This window comes from Octopus bimaculoides, chromosome 5 (genome assembly GCF_046866305.1).
Source record: "Octopus bimaculoides isolate indiv1 chromosome 5, ASM4686630v1, whole genome shotgun sequence".
Lineage (NCBI taxonomy): Eukaryota > Metazoa > Mollusca > Cephalopoda > Octopoda > Octopodidae > Octopus > Octopus bimaculoides.
In genome coordinates this window covers 102,333,082-102,345,119 of record NC_142932.1, presented here as the reverse complement: position 1 = coordinate 102,345,119, position 12,038 = coordinate 102,333,082, and the positions used below count along the sequence as shown (strand labels likewise).

Sequence of the window (12,038 nt, the reverse complement as noted above, 5' to 3'; positions counted from 1 at the left end):
AATATCTTCGACTATAGCCTCGGGCCGACCAAAGCCATTTGAGTGGATTTCGTAGACGGAAACTGAAAGGCCCCTTCTATATATGTATGTGTGTGTGTCTGTATTTGTACTCCAACATCGCTTGAAAACCGATGGAGGTGTGTTTATGTCCCCGTAACTTATCGGTTCGGCAAAAGAAGCTGATAGAATAAGTACTAGACTTACCAAGACTAAGTCCTGGGGTCGATTTGCTCGACTAAAGGCAGTGCTCCAGCATGGCTGCAGTCAAATGAGTGAAACAAGTAAAAGAGAGAGAGAGAGAGAGAAAGAGAGAGAGAGAGAGATTGATAGAGGGAGAGAGACGATGCTCGTTTGGTATGTTGATTCTCTGTTTACTGCTATTTTTCTTGACCATATTATACTGACGAGTAGAGGTTGTATAATACTACAATAACTACAAAATCATGATCTATAATTCAGTCTGTTTTTAAGGGGTTGGCTTTGAGAGTTGCATTTCCTCGCGTTCGGTAAAATGTGCTTTTTATGGTAGTCTGACCTTAGAGTCCCTCATAGCGTGAGGCATTATTGTATAGTAATGCCCTTATATAAATATATATATATACATATATATATATATATATATATATATATATATATATATATATATATATATATATATATATATATATATATATATATATATATATATATATATATACACATACAGGTTTGCATTAAGACTTTGTTGCTAGTTTCTTTCACTGGTTACTGCTCATCCACCCGCTATTTGTGCGTCCTTCATCCCATTCAAATATTGTTATGGCCTACCGGTGGGATGTAAAATTTGTGTGTGTGTGTGTGTGTGTGTGTGTGTGTGTGTGTGTGTATAGGTGTATGTCTTTGTGTCTGTGTTTCTCCCCTATCATGGCTTGACAACCCACGTTGATGTGTTTATGTCTCTGTAATCTAGCAGTTCGACAAAGAGGCCGATAGAATAAGTAGTCGGCTTAAATATAGTAAGTTCTGGTGTCGATTTGTTCGACTAAAAACCCTTTGAGGTAGTGCCCCAGCATGGCTGCAATCAAATGACTGAAACATGTAAAAGAAAGGCATAAGAAAAATAGGCTTCCTTAATCAAACGTTATTCGGTACTAAAGAACAACTAAAACAAGAACAACATCAAGAGTAACAGCAACCATAGTAACATCATTTCGCCTCTATCCATATGTAATAGATTTAATAGATTTAATATATATTTATTTTTCGCTAGATGAAAAGTATTTGCCATTTGTTTACAATTAAGTAACTTCAATCAATCATTTCAATTACGTCAATTGTTCCACTTGAGATAAAGGCCCCGAGCGTCACATTTAACCGTGCATTTAATAGATTTGAAACACTATGTCTATATACAAAGTCTAAATTAACACAACACCTGTTCAAAACAGAAATAGTCCAAGTGAACTCTACGTTACAAACAGCAATAGACATGACCTAGTTTTATATATATATACATATATTTGCCCCAAATTTACAGCATCTTGCTTACTTATATTCATCTGTGCTACTTATTCATTTCGGTCGTTCGTACCGGAAGTGACTATTCTTCTCATACCTGCTACGCCTACTCAAGTAAGAAACGAGTAGTTATTTCTTCCCCGTAAACCATAGCTTATCTATATCAGAGATTCAAGAACTTGTTACCTACATATTTTTTTGTGTGCCAGTAGCAGCAGACACCCTAAGTTATATAGCAACGTATTACATAAATGATTCACTACTGCTTATTAAATATTAAGTTTTTCTTTTAGTTTATATATTATTGCAGCGTATGTAGCTGCTGTACAGATGGCTAATGTATAGACGATAAGGCCAGGTATTATATCCGTTTCGTTCTTTTACATCAAGTCATGATTAAAAGTGTTTTTCAATGGCCAAAAAAAATTAACGCGAAGACGGCTTCCAAAGTTATTTAAATTTAGAACTCTTTGTAGCTTACTCACTACGAACCAACGCACAGATATTCACCGTTGATTCACAAACATGTACACATACACAAGTGTGTGCAGATATGTATGTATTCATGAAAGGAAATGTCACTTGTGCAAACGTGTGCATGTGTGCATGTATGTCTACATGTGCGTATGTATATGTATGCATGTATGTATGTATGTATGTATGTATGTATGTATATATATATATATTTATATATATATATATATATATATATATATATATATATATATATATATATATATATATATATATATATATATATATATATATATATATTACAGATACTCTCAAACATCCATTTAAATGTAACATTTACACACATATATATATATCTATATATAAATGCATAATATACACACATTCATAGATAAATGTAGATATATAAATACATGTCTATATGTGCGTATATATATATATGGCAGATATTAAAGAAGACCCCAAAGAACTTTATGATAAAATAAAGTTTCAGACAATCATTGATAACCATAATTTGAAAGCATAAACAATAAGAAAAGGTAAAAACGTCAACTGAAGTAAGAAAAAGTGCCTAAAGAATATAGAAAGCAGCTAAGGTACGAGCAGCAACTCTTGTTAGCTTTGCAAATGAAAGGGAAAAAGTAGATGTGGATTAGCCTCAAGTCAACAGAAGTGTGGAAGATGTATGCTACAAAATCAAGTGTCATCTTCATCGAGGAATTTATCAATGAAAGAGCAAAGAGGAACATAACGTACATCCGTTTTGTAAGAGTTTCTATATACCATGAAGATAGACTTGGATAAAGCCGTAGTCGTTGTGTGGCTGGAGGTGAGATCCTCCGGCAGAAACAGGCGTATAAAAGACAGTGCATCGTGGTTAAAATTGATGAAACGAGAAAATATGTTGATGTCGTTTGTTATACACTTGCCCACCTGATAATACCGCAGGTCGTGGGCAGGAATTGAAGTAAGGTTGCAGTCAGAAACATTAATGCTGACCTGGAGCCTTGGTTCGTCGTCTAGCGGAGATGAACCGCAGCATACAGCCAAAATGAAATTTTTGTTCTGGCGGTCACTGAAAATCATAGAGTTACCTCGGTGTAATAGCGCAACATGAGACCGAAGGAGAAGCCAATCGGACAAATGATGCAGAGCAGAAGACCTGGTTGTTGCTTGTGAAATTCTGGAGGCTACTAAAGGGCTTGTAAGTGATAGGAAAAAATGGCGACAGCAAAAGGAAGGACGTCATATAGTAGGAGATGCGGCGACAAAACCAGGACCCTGAACTGATGACATTGGTTTCCACAGTGGCACCTCTAGCACCTGTAGCATCATTTGAGGATAACCAAAGTGGAATTAGAGAAAAAAAGGACTAGGCAGCCCATCGTGATGCTGAAGGTGCTCTTCATCCAGCACATGACCTTCCAATAGCAACGGAGTGCAACTTTACTCTATCGTTTTGCGATGATGAGTAGATGGGACCAAGAGAAAAAAAGAAAAAAAAAACTATTAGAGATATGAAAAAAGTGACAGGGGTAAAAGTTAGCCCAGACTAAAGGCAAGAAAGAAACTGGAACTCCCCACTCCAAGTAGTGCGCATACTTTTTGGTGAGATGCTTCTACAAAGAATGCCTGAACTTCGCAGTAACCCAAAGGAATTAGCATAGCTAATAGTATTTGATAAGGAACTTAAAAGAGGACAAAATAAGTGGTAACTGAATCACAGTTGGAACATGAATATTAGCTGCTCTTAGAAGATATGGGCCATTTTATGGTTCAACCACGACAAAAGATACTCATAATCAAATAAGGAGGACCCGATAAGCAAAAGGAAATCGGAATGGATGGTGATTGGAGCCGTGCTATACTCTGATCCTACCATGAGGTAGATTTGTACCTCCCCTGTGCGAAGGTTTCCAGGTGTATTTCATTGAATTTTTCACATGTTTTATCATATTGTTTTTGATTTTTGCTTACTCTTGTTTATTATATATCAATACTTCCACATATTTTGAATGACAGTTTTTTGTATTGTACGTGTAGACTATTCTGGTCAATATATTGTTTGCTGGTGCGGACTCTGACCATCAATCTAGCTACCAGGTGTTCGCGACTGAGGACGAGCAAAACCAGCTCGAAAGTGAGTCGGGTTCGCTTCCCTGTTTGCCGTATAAATACAGAGTGCAGGCTGCATCTATAACCAGTTAGCGGAAGATCTGCCTGAGGTTAAAACAGTAGTAACATTGAACTGTTATATTGATGTGGTGATTAACTTTACTTGTTAGTATAGTTACTACTCTCATTTCTTATTGAGATTTTATAAAGAATATATTATTTTTAATATTGAATTATACTTCTATGCAAGAACTCCTGAAGAACATTGAAGTGAATACTCAATCCTAGGTTAGCATTTCTCAAAACCATAAACCTCACCTGGAAACTATGTTTCGAAAGAAAAATTCCCATTGCAACAACATTATTCAATACTGGTTGGAATCATGATACCAAAGTGATGTTACCCATAGGAGCCAAAAATACATAAATTACAGCGTAATGTCTTAAATCAATATCAATCAGTTGTAAGAAGGTATTTCATTAAAGAAATTTAATTCATATGTACCAATCTGATGTTAATGAAATTCAAATTAAGCACCAACAACGACAGGGAGCGCCATCTGCATAGAAAATAACTAGCAATGTATGCGCAAACACATACAAGGAGGAGAAACAAAAAGATTGCTAATAAAATATTTACTTCAATTGAAGAGATTTACACGCTGATTCAACGCGTAGACAACGTAGACAGGGGTGACAACTCCCAAATGTAATAAAATAAAAGTTTGAATCAATTGAAGTAGGGAATATACAATGTTGTTGGCACTCCGTTGCTTACGACGTCGAGGGTTCCAGTTGTTCCGATCAACGGAACAGCTTGCTAGTGAAATTAACGTGCAAGTGGCTGAGCACTCCACAGACACGTGTACCCTTAACGTAGTTCTCGGGGATATTCAGTGTGACACAGTGTGACAAGGCTGACCCTTTGAATTACAGGCACAACAGAAACAGGAAGTAAGAGTGAGAGAAAGTTGTGGTGAAAGAGTACAGCAGGGTTCGCCACCATCCCCTGCCGGAGCCTCGTGGAGCTTTAGGTGTTTTCGCTCAATAAACACTAACAATGCCCGGTCTGGGAATCGAAACTGCGATCCTATGACCGCGAGTCCGCTGCCCTAACCACTGGACCATTGCGCCTCCACTGGGAGTATACAATATAATGAGGGAAAATCTAGGCACATTGACAACGTTGGCATGATTCGGTTTTATAGGAGCTCCCTAGTAAAACATTTTTTACAATGACTTCGAGATCCTCGATATAAAATTATTATATACATGCACAGTAATGTATACAAGTAGTAGGACAATATAATTAGCTTGCATTAACATTTTTGAAAGTATGGTTGTCTTACAAAGTAACCATGGAACCCATTGCAGTTTGTATGCGCATTTCATTAAAAAAATATTCATTAAAAAATAAAATGAGATATTTCTGTATAATAATCGATGTATATATATATATATATATATATATATATATATATATATATATATATATATATATATATATATAAACGTTGGTTGGTTGGCTGGTTGAATGATTTCTCCTCGCATTAAATCGTATAAGGAGAAGGAGAGAAAATTAAAAGTGAGAGACGCACACAGACACACAAAAAGAGAGAAATGGTGAAAGAGAAAAAGAGGAAGTGAGAGAGAGAGACAGGGAGAGAGATATAACATGCTGGATCAGTAATTGGTGGGCAAATGAGTTAAAGATCGTTACAGAGAGAGAGAGAGAGAAAGAGAGTGAGAAAGAGAGAGTGAGAGAGAGAGAGAGAGTGAGAGTGTGAGAGAGGGAGAGAGGAATATCACGTGATTTAAGAGCAGACGAGATATTGTTATGTAAAATCTTTCAATTGCCGAATACTGAATACGAAAATATAACGTCAGTAAACACTGTTTTTCTTCAGAATTTGCTTTTCCTTTCCAGCTAAAAGGAATTATTGTTTTGTTAAAAATTAAATCAATCTAAACAACTTATATACCATCTCTAAGCAAGCACATCATATTTACAATGCTTGGAATATATTATCGAGAGAAATGAACGTTACTCAAGTGTATATAAAGATTTTATATACACTTGATATATATAAAGATTTTGTCAATTTATTGTTTTATGAAATGCAAAATTGAAGAAAGTAAGCGAGAAAAGTAACAGAGCCAGTATGGGAAAGGAAAAAGAGGCTAAGTGAACGACAAATTTGATAAGAGTTAAACGATAGTTAATGTATGTAAGCCATATTACTTGATATAAAACAGAGTAGCAAAAGTATGCTTTTTAAGTTATTCGTCATAGGACGGGTAATACGCTAGTATGATGAATATTGCCTAATATTGTAGTATTTATTCAGTTTCTTTTTACAGTCTTAGCATCATTCTAATCGACAACACCGCTTACCCACGAAATAATGTATAAACATTGTAACAATAACGGAAATCTGGACGTGCCTTACGTCATATATTTACAGCACAATCGTCACAAATACTTTAATGATGTTTTATTTATCCCCTTTTTATTCATTTTCCAAAGTGCTCGAGTACCACCGTTGACGCGCATGTGTGGTTAAATACAACGAAATGATTATGTGTTTCTACACGAAAATCAACACAGCCGTGATCACTATGCATATCTCTTCCTTTCTCCTTCCTGTATCCAATTTCTCACTTCTGATACTTTCTGATTATGTATGCAAGCTCACGTTGACTTGCGTTTCCCATCTTCTGCAGTTAGTCCCTCAAACATAGATGATATAAAACATTGCTATTTTTCTTTTATTTCCTTTCTGTCACCTTTTCCCCGAAGAAGGACTTTGTCCGAAACGTTGGATTCTCCATTTATCACGACAATTTCACTAAGCACTTTGGATCTGTTTTATATGGTACGCGTGTATGTATAAGTGTATGTATGAATGTGCATACGTATGTATGAATATAAGTATGCTTATATGCTTATATGTATGTGTGAGCGTGTATATGAGGTATAAGCATGAATCTCTATTGGATAGTCGAGAAGACTTTTCTGCCAATATTCTCCTGCTGTAACTATTCCATCATCTTACTCAGATACGCTATATCCAAGAATACGTTATGCTGAATGTCCTTTCTTTGATAGAGACTTGGCTGCTATTTCAAGTAGAGGCTCTTTGTTTTGGATTTTCACAAGCAACGTGTATGCAGCAGAGAGCTTGCACACATTTTTCTCTGTCTCGACTTTGAAGCCATATGCCACAGAATTGCAATTGGAGATTGAGAAAATTCTTCTGCAAATGTACATAGATGTGTCTTAACAAGCTCAGCTATTAACATCTACACACACGCACACACACACACACACACACACACACACACACACACACACACACACACACACACACACACACACGTTTTTATTTTTAGGGTAAAATTATTTTACCGTGCCTGTGTTGAAGTACTTCCTTCTAGTATAGAAGATTCCAACCATTTCAGTACTTATTTTACTGACCTTAGTGGGATGTAATGCGAACGAACTTGGAAGGAATTTGAACTCAGAATCTAAAGCTCTTTTGTTCAACAGTCTATCAATTGTGCAGTCAATCTAACATTCATACATATACTCCTACATATATATCCATCCATCTATACATACAAATTCGTAGACATACGTACTTACTAACGTACGTAAAACCCCCACACGTACCCTCCCCTATACACTTACATGTATACATACATATATATATATATATGTGTGTGTGTGTGTGTATGCGTGTATGTATGTATACGGACAGACATGGATACATACATAGGTTCATAGGTAGACACCCGGCGTGAACAGACGCAAACTTTAGCGTAAGAGAGTATTCATTGACTTTTCGACAAAATCTATTCTCAAACAATAATGGTACGACTACCAGCTTTACTAAATAACTGCTTATTCTTCTGAAGACATTTGCTAAATCAACCTTTTATTCAACGTTGTAGTGATACATGTCTGGAACTTGCAATCACCTTGCAGAGATGCGTTACAAGCAACAGGCTGGACACGACAACAGCGACACCGGAGGACAGAAGAAATACCGGTATTGTAAAAGGTAAATAGAATCTTATTTATTGTAATTATAGAAGAAACTGAAACTAGAAAACACATTTTCTTAGAGTAGAACTCGATAATGACTTATATAATTGCTATAAAATGGCAAAAAGTTCCCTCAGCTATATGAATTGAATGACAGTCTACTGGGACGAACTTCACTCAGAGTTGAATTATTTCATGAGAAAACTTTTACGCTAACAAGCAACATTTGCTGAACATAAGAAAAGCGTTGATGATTGTAGTTCTACACTCCAAAATATGAAGAGTACAGAAATGACAGTAGGTGAAGTAATTCCTGGAATCCTCATGCGGACCCTACGTGTGACAACAAACCTGATTCTAATTTCTGCTATGCTTCTTTGCAGTAAGCCTGATGTTTCAAATCCAACTGCCAGTGACTATAGTAGCAACCACGATAGTAAGTATATTACTACGAGGTGGGAAGAATTGTAAGTAATTGTAATTTATTCTTAATGAAATACTTCAAGAGAAGATTTTTGTTTTGACACACCAGTTACAAGGTAAGCTTTACTTGGTCAGCATTGATAAGAGACGCAGTGAGTTGATGTCGATAATGATTTATGATACAGATACGAAATATTTATAAAAGACTCATGTCACTTAAATTTGGCGAACATATTCCTATTTATATGCGCTTTTCACAACTGCTAAGCAGTATCATGAGGACACTATACAAAGCCAGAACATAAAAAAAGTTGCCTGCCATTATTGATCTATGGAAGACTAGCATTTATGTGGCGATACTGCATGTACATAGGCAAATAATTACGCTTCTCTGCTACAAAAATTGAAAAATAAATAGAAATGATGTTTGGAGATCATAAAAACGAAACGCTTGAAGTTTCGCTCTGATACAGGCAAACAGGAATTTGAGGGCGTCAGTGACAAACGCTGATAACAGATGAGAGTCTCTAAAAAAAGAAAGGCCTTAAGAATTTTCAGTGAAAATCAATTACCAGTCTACAGAGATATGAGAGAGAGAGAGTGAGAAAGAGAATAAGGGAGAGAGAGAATAAGAGAGAACAGTCAATAAAAATGACATTGACTCATTTTCAGGAGCTTAAGATTCTTCTTAGAGAAAAAAAAGGAGTTTAACCTGAATACAGTGTGGCTAGAAGGGACCAAAAAAAAAAAATATATATATAAAAGAAAAAGAATTTTTGGCTACAGCAGGATAGGAAGTGAATTGATTGATAGTTTCTGATGCAAAAAAAAAAAAAAAAGAAAAAAGAGAGAGATTGAAATTTGACCATCTCATTGATCTTTGTTAGCAAGCACTCAATGTTTGGAGATAATAAAAATGAAATGCTTGAAGTTTTGCTCTGATACGCGTAAACAGGAGTAAATATACTGATGACTGGCATTGGCAGAAATAAGTGATACTAAAAGACAAAACACACACACAAAAGCAAAAAATGAACAAACAAAGAAAACTGCTCACATGGCCAACAGCTACTGACCAAATGCGAATGCTGTCTGTCTGAACTTATTCCTCCAGGATTACCGGGAAAGTAATAATACCGTTGCAGTTTAAGGAGCATCTTGGAAGAAGGGAGTTTGGAGATATATTGAGTTACTTCTAAACAACAAAACGGGTCAAAATAGCGAAGGGCAACTGGAATTTGGTTTGAACTTAATTGAAGACCAGAAATACACATTCTGATATGTTACACATTCAGATTAGTTGCAACAAGATTGCAAATGAAAGCGTTCTACTTGTCAACATAAGGTCATACATGGTGTTGTTAAAAGTGCGGTCAAATCTTCGAGAAGCATTTTAATTTTCAAGTCAATGCTTGTTGTAGCAATGAAGCCACTTCGAACTGAAATGCAAGATCGAACTTCTTGCGGAGCAACTGCCCCTGCTGCCCCCCAAAACTATAGCACAGATTTGTGTAATATATAAAAAAACATCGTTCATTTAGCACCTTGTTACTATAAACACGCATACACGCACACAAATGCACACATTTATACACTTACGCGCGCTAGCACCCCCTACACAAACACGCACACGTGAGCACATAGGTGCCAAACAAATTAAAAGAAATAGCACACGATCATCAACTTCGCAAACTATCACGCAAAGGTTTACGAAACCGATCCTCAGGCTCTCTGAACTACCTGATGAGCGGTTATGCACTCAGTTAAAATGTAGCCCGGTTGGATGATAAATGATATTCCTCTACTGGTATTGATTCTTCCTTATTTCTCTTCTTTTCTTTCGCTCTCTCTTTCTCTCAGTCTACAGGGTGTCCACAAAGTCTGGGTACATGGGGATTAACACATACTTTAAGAAATTATTATTTCTTATATTTAATTGTTTATGTTATGATTTTATTTACTCCATGTACCCAGACTTTGTGGACACCCTGTATTTTTCTCTGCCTCTCTCGCTCTCTCTCCTCCTCTCCCACACTCTCTCTCTTCTCCTCTCATTCGCTTTCTTTGGCCTATAACTGTAGTTCAAAAGTCTAGCTCTGTCATACTGAGCCACGCTGTTTCGACTTAACACTGTATAAAATATAAAAAATGTGTGCCGAACACTCAAACATGAATTTCAAAAGTAGGAAATTTAGTTGGACGATACGTAGGAGAAGCCTCCATTCCTCTTGTCCGTCATCAAAAACTGTAATCTTTGCTATTGTTGTTGTTGCTTGACAATAAATCAGTTCCGATCAAGCAGACATGATCAAACGGATTCTAGTCATGTCCATTCCGCTTTTACCATTTCTATGGAAACTCGGGAACACATTATCCGACCACACTTTCGTTTCGTTCTTGAAGCTAAGGTGTCATTTGAGGGAGACCTGATTGCTGTTCCTAGCATATCCAGCATTCCTTGCCTCTTTTTTACTCCTGCTCTTCTATATGGCTCTTTCGACTAACTTCATTCCGTGTTTTGCATTTCCTTCTCGTTTTCTTTCTTTTTTTTCTTACATTCTTGTCTTGTCCGCTTTCCTGCTTCCCTGCTTTCTGTTTTTTTTTACTGTCGTTTCTTTCTTTCTTTCTTTCTTTCTTTCTTTCTTTCTTTCTTTTATTCGTTCTCTCTTTCTTTCTTGCTTTCTTTCTTTCTTTTGCCTTTCTTTCTTTCTTCCTTCCTTTATTTCTTTTTTGCCTTTCTTTCTTTCTTTCTTTCTTTCTTTCTTTCTTTCTTTCTTTCTTTCTTTCCTTCTTTCTTTCTTTCTTTCTTTCTATCTTTTGCCTTTCTTTTTTTGTCTTTCTTTCTTTCTTTCTTTCTTTCTTTCTTTCTTTCTTTCTTTCTTTCTTCTTCCTTTCCTTTCTATCTCACTTTTTTCTCGTTCTTATCTCTTTAAACGTCTTTCTTTCTTTCCTTCTTTCTCTTTTCCGCTTTTACCCTTTTCCTTTCTGTGCCTTTTCTTTCTTTCTTTTTTTCGTTCTTTCGTTCTTTCTATCTCATTTTTCTTTCTTTCTTTTTTTCTTTCTTTCTTTCTTTCTTTCTCCCTTCGTTCGTTCGTTCGTTCGTTCGTTCGTTCGTTCGTTCCTTCCTTCTACCGTAATGCCTCATCTTTTCATGCTATTGAAAATTTCAATCGTGTGGCTGTGGCTATGAAGGGCACACACTGAACTGCGTTAAAGGCTCCATTTCTTATTTTCGACTCCATTTCTTATTTTCGACTCCATTTCTTATTTTCGACTCCATTTCTTATTTTCGACTCCATTTCTTATTTTCGACTCCATTTCTTATTTTCGACTCCATTTCTTATTTTCGACTCCATTTCTTATTTTCGACTCCATTTCTTATTTTCGACTCCATTTCTTATTTTCGACTCCATTTCTTATTTTCGACTCCATTTCTTATTTTCGACTCCATTTCTTATTTTCGACTCCATTTCTTATTTTC

General features: G+C 36.1%; 1 protein-coding gene and 1 long non-coding RNA gene across 13 annotated transcripts in view; one reads left to right on the top strand and one right to left on the bottom strand.

The window, feature by feature from the left end:
• The window catches only part of LOC128247903 (uncharacterized), a 71,032-nt gene extending 61,888 nt beyond the window's left edge, over positions 1–9,144 (top strand). The window contains exons 2-3 of the long non-coding RNA XR_008264221.2: positions 8,041–8,150; positions 8,518–9,144. This is a non-coding gene — a long non-coding RNA (uncharacterized LOC128247903). The remainder of the gene's footprint in view (positions 1–8,040; positions 8,151–8,517) is intronic.
• The window catches only part of LOC106877962 (uncharacterized), a 547,541-nt gene that overhangs the window by 205,776 nt on the left and 329,727 nt on the right, over positions 1–12,038 (bottom strand). The gene's annotated exons all lie outside the window — the stretch shown is intronic.